Source organism: Pantherophis guttatus, chromosome 11 (genome assembly GCF_059756535.1).
Source record: "Pantherophis guttatus breed Tessera chromosome 11, ASM5975653v1, whole genome shotgun sequence".
NCBI lineage: Eukaryota > Metazoa > Chordata > Lepidosauria > Squamata > Colubridae > Pantherophis > Pantherophis guttatus.
The window spans coordinates 24,279,130-24,284,617 of record NC_142073.1 but is presented as its reverse complement, the minus strand read 5'-3'; the positions used below and the strand labels follow the sequence as shown (position 1 = coordinate 24,284,617).

General features: G+C 44.5%; 1 long non-coding RNA gene across 1 annotated transcript; it reads left to right on the top strand.

Moving 5' to 3' along the window:
- Positions 1-2,072: 2,072 nt before the first annotated feature.
- On the top strand, positions 2,073-5,179 carry LOC117670344 (uncharacterized). Its single transcript, XR_004592630.3, has 3 exons — positions 2,073-2,156; positions 4,248-4,390; positions 5,001-5,179. It is a non-coding gene; the product is annotated as an uncharacterized LOC117670344 (long non-coding RNA).
- Positions 5,180-5,488: the final 309 nt, after the last annotated feature.

Here is a 5,488-nt window from a genome sequence, read left to right as displayed (position 1 = left end):
ATTTGGCATCCATCTCACAGTGGGACTACTCTGGGCAGCTTATGACAATAAAACAGAAAAAAAGAAATAATAAAAAAATGTAAACATAAAAATAGAAAAAGAATAAAACAATAGAAATAAACAATAGAAATACAATTAAAATGATGGGTGGAAGGGAAGCTATCTATCCATCTGTCTATCATCTATCCTCTATCCTCTATCATTTATCTCTATCTATCTATCTATCTATCTATCTATCTATCTATCTATCTATCTATCTATCTATCTATCTATCCATCATCTATCTATTTATCTATCATCTATCTATTTATCTATCTATCTATCTATCTATCTATCTATCTATCTATCTATCTATCCATCCAGTGGTGGGATTCAAGTAATTTAACAACCGGTTCTCTGCCCTAATGATTTCTTCTAACAACCAGTTTGCCAAACTGCTCAGAAAGTTAACAACCGGTTCTCCCAAAGTGGTGTGAACTGGCTGAATCCCATCACTCTATCTTTCTATCTTTCTATCTATCTATCTATCTATCTATCTATCTATCTATCTATCTATCTATCTATTTATCTATCTTTCATCTCACACAGTAGTTAATGGCCGATGTATCTGGGAAAGTCCCATTTGGGATAGGTTGGTGAGATCACTTTGCAGTCCTTGGATTTCCTCAGGATGAATTAGTCTGGGCCCAGCCCAGCACCAGAAGGGAATAGAAAAGCAAAAGGAAGCTCCCATCTGGGATAGGTTGAAGAGCCTTGGTGGCACAGTGGACTAAACTACTGCTGTTAAAGTAGTACTTAGCTGCCAGCTGCCTGCAATTACTGCAAGTTCAATTCTCACCAGGCTCAAGGTTGACTCAGCCTTCCATCCTTCCGAGGTAGGTAAAATGAGGACCCGGATTGTGGGGGCAATAAGATGACTTTGTATAAAATAGAACACCGCTTAGGGGGCCCCCAAAAAGCCCTACTAAGCAGGTATATACAAAAGTATGAAGGCTATTGCTTAATGCATTGTAAGCCGCCCTGAGTCTCCAGAGAAGGGCGGCATATATAAATCAAACTAATTAATTAATTAATTAATTAATTAATTAATTAAAATCAGAATTAGAATAGAGCTCGGAGGGACCTTGGAGGTCTTCTAGTCCAGCCCCCTGCTCTAGCAGGAGATCCTAAACCATTTCAGACAAGTGGCTATCTAGACTCTTCTTAAAATCCTCCAGTGATTTTACAGCACCCACAGCTTCTGGAGGCAACTTCTGTTCCACTGGTTAATTGTCCTCACTGTTAGGAAGTTTCTCCTCAATTCCAGGTTGCTTCTCTCCTTGATTAGTTTCCATCCATGGTTTCTTGTCCTGCCTTCAGGTGCTTTGGAAAATAAATTGATTCCCTCCTCTTTGTGGCAGCCCCTCAAATATTGGAATACTACTATCATGTCCCCCTTAATTGGTGGTGGGTTCCTCTCGGTTCAGCCCGGTTCGCGCGAGCCAGTAGCAGTGACGCTATTACGTCACCGAACTGGTTCTCTTTCTTCAGGAGCTGGGCCCTCCCGCCCGCCCTGCGTTATTCTGACCTTGTATTTCTGCTGTTTTCGCCCAGCTGAGAGGTGCGGCAGAGTGGATTGCTGCACCTCAGCTGGGCAGATTCGCAACGTGCTTGTGCGATGTGCTCGTTTGGTGTGCCTGCGAGCGAACCGAGCATGTGCGTAGCGATCGAGCGCGCGACCGAAGAGGCGATCGTGCGCAAAGCACACACACAAAGAGAACCAGTAGTAAAGCCGGTTAGAACCCACCCCTGCCCCTAATCCTTCTTTTCTCTAGACTAGCCAAACCCAAATCCTGCATCCGCTCTTCATATATTTTAGTCTCCCTTTCTGGAAGCTTCCCCTTTCACCTGAAGGGTCTTCCTAAGTAGTGAAGCATTGGCTTTCTTCCAGATCGTACATGCATACTTGGTATCAGTACACCATGCCCAACATGTGCCAATCCACTGCCAGACAAGAATCCCACCCCCTGAGGACATATCAGGTTTTTGATGTGAATGTTGTGATCAGCAAAATCCTGAACTGGTTTTCTTAGAGACGTCTCTGCCTGTCAACGCACACAACTAAAGGATCCATGACTGGGACCTGCAAATTTCATGCTGTGGAGTATAGAATTGTGGTGAGTTACACCTGTTTGGCAAAATGGGATTTGCTGCACCGAGCAAAAAGCTACCCAAGGAGGAAAAATATGATATGTAAACGCTGGCAGGATTCTGCTGCTGCCTGGGGAAAAAAAACGAGATGGTGAGAGTGGAAATCAGTTGGATTGTATTTGGGGTGGGGTGAATCTCACCTGTATCCCAGGAATAAGAAGTCATGTCTATAAATGTCATTGCAGTATGTAATATTACATGCTCTTCAGTGGTGAAATCCAATTTTTTTTTATTACTGGTTCTGTGGGCATGGCTTGGTGGGCGTGGTGTGGCGTGGTGGGCATGGCAGGGGAAGGATAATGCAAAATCTCCATTCCCACCCTGCTCTGGGGCCAGCCAGAGGTGGTATTTGCCAGTTCTCCGAACTGCTCAAAATTTCCGTTACCGGTTCTCCAGAACTTGTCAGAACCTGCTGGATTTCACCCCTGATGCTCTTCTTAGAAAGCCCCAGAATTTCTTCTACTAATGAGGCTGCCTGAAGAAAGTTGGCAGCACGCAGAATGAGCCTAGGCCTTAGGGCTACCAAAGCCTTTGAAAGGGCTTCCTTTGCAGAGCGTGTTGGCAAAAGTCTTGAGGTCCCACATTTTACATTTTCCTCTGGGCCACTGCTCTGAAGGGTGATCCTTCCATTTCCCTTGCCTGCCTGTGGGCCTGAGGATAACACCTCTGCTGAGATGACACTGGAGCAAAGCCTCTGAGCATAAGGCAACTAGGAAGTCAGAAGATGTGATTCCTCACCACTTCAAAGAAGAGTCTGTTAGCCCTCTCCCAGCTTGGACACCTAGGACAGAAAAGAGCCTTGGTAGCACAGTGGACTAATGCACTGTTATTAACATCTGCTGCTTGCAATTACTGCAAATTCAAATCCCACCAGGCTCAAGGTTGACTCAGCCTTCCATCCTTTCAAAGGTAGGTAAAATGAGGACCCAGATTGTGGGGGCAATAAACTGACTTTGTATAAATATACAAAAGGATGAAGGCTATTGCGTAGCGCATTGTAAGCCACCCTGAGTCTCCGGAGAAGGGCAGCATATAAATTAAAGCAAAAAAAAAGAAGAAGAAGTAGAAGAAGAAGAAAGACCCTTCACTCCACTGGTAGAGAAAAGGTATGCTTTTACTAAGGTCAAGTGGTTACAGCATAAGCAAAGCCAGATCTGAATATTCTCCTGCAAATTTGGTATATTTCCCCTCTCCCCAGGTCCTCACCCCCTTGGTCATCTGGTCCATGTCCAATAGTATTCAAATTGGTTGTTTTGGTAACAATTCTGGATTTGGCACCTCTTTAGTGTCTGTTTGCATTTCATTCTCACGCTTGTGTCCTTGGTTCTCTCAACCACTGTCTCCAATGGGCACCTCTGGTTCCTGTCATTCCCCCCTCCCTCCTTTTATGGCAGGATGCCAGCAATGTGAACCGAAGCTGAAGCAGTGCGATGGCAGATCGGACAGAGTCATTGCTCCTGCTGATGCACTTTGTCAAACACCTCTCTGAACACTCTGCACCAGTGGTGAAATCTGAACTGGTTTGCCACCGGTTTGCTGGCTGTGCATGCACGGTGTGCGCCAAGTGTGCGTGGTGTGCACGCATGCATGGTGCATGCCAAACAAGCGCTGCGTGCATGCACAGGACACACAAAATGTGCGCTTCACGCAGAAAAAGGAGGCTTGGGAAGGTAAGTAGAACAGCGAGGGGGAGGAAACAGTTGTGCCGCGTGATTTAAATTCACTAGAAAGCAGGATTTCCTGCTTTCTAGCGATTTTAAATCATGCAGCACAGCTGATCACCGGAAATACCAGTTGAGAGGAACCGGTAGCTTTTTTTTTATTACTGGTTTGCCCGAACTGGTAGTTTTTATCACTACCGATTCACCCGAACCTGTGTGAACCGGTAGCATTTCACCACTGCTTTGCACTATCCTCACGTCCATAAAACATGAGGACAGCTTGAGATACTAGAGCCAGACATTTGTCCAATTAGTTTCTAAATTGCTCAGGAATCAAGATTCTTGAATATCATTTCAACAGACTATGAAAGTGTTTTTCATTGTTTTGGGTCACAGATGATACTGTCATGGCTTATTAAACCAAGAGTTAAACCAAGCTGATGGAGAGACAAGATCAAAGACCTCATGTACAGGACATGGAAGGACATGGAAGAATGCTTTTAACTTAAAAGAAGGCAGAATCCAATAAAAGGTTCAGGGTAAGTTTCAGATAAGCCAGGGGTGCAGAACTATGGCCCTTTAATGACTCCCATTCTGGCTCAGGAATTCTGGGAGTTGAAGTCCACAAGTCATAAAGGGGCCACAGTTCTGCACTTCTGAGATAAACGGTGGAATCAATGAATTAGGGGGAAGAGGAGGAGGAGGAAGAGGACATGGTGTCCTCCTATGACTTCGTCATGGCTGTGTTGATTACAGACGTTATAGACAGGTGCATGGGCCAGGGTGGGTTCTACTTACCTTTACTACCGGTTCGCAATGGGGCTGTGGATGCCGTTCATGCGCAGAAGTGTTCTGATGATGTCAGGGTTGGTGGGCAGAGCCTTCCGCCAGTTTTACTACCGGTTCTATAGAACCGGTCCAAACCGGGGGCAACCCACCACTGGCCTGGGCCCAATCTGATCTTCTCAGGGAAAAAAACCCAAAGTACCTAAAGCAAAACTGAGGAAACAAGGAAGATATGAGAAGCAAGGGCTTTCCAAGTTTTTCAGATGGTGGAATCTGTTAAAAAAAATAAATCACAGAGTGCCTGATCAAGAAGTAAAGTTCTAGAGATAGAATATTTGAATGATTTTTCCCCCCTCTCTTTAGTCTATTACAGAATCCCATCAAGAGCATCATAGAACATATTGAAAAACTCTGTCCTGGAGCATCTTGTGAGGCCACAGCTGAAGAACTCAAACATGAGATGGTTGACACACACACCCTACAAAGACACGTAACTTGTCCCTCAAATCAGACTCAGTGCTAAAGGACTGGAAAATTGTCAACGTGACCCTGGTTTTTGTGAAAGGGAACCTGAGGGGATCTGGAAAATCAACCTAGTTTTTTGATGCAGCGTTTCTCAACCTCGGTGACTTTAAGATATGTGACCTCCAACTCCCAGAGTTCTCAAGCCACCTTGAGTTGGAGTTCACACATTTTAAAATCATGAAGGTTGAGAAACACTGGCGATAAAGATATGTGACTAGAACTGATCGTGTTGATGTTGGCTACTTGGATTTTCAGAAAGTATTTGACAAATAGCCTCATTTATGGCTCAAATCTCTAACTTGGATATAGATGCTGAAATAGAATAG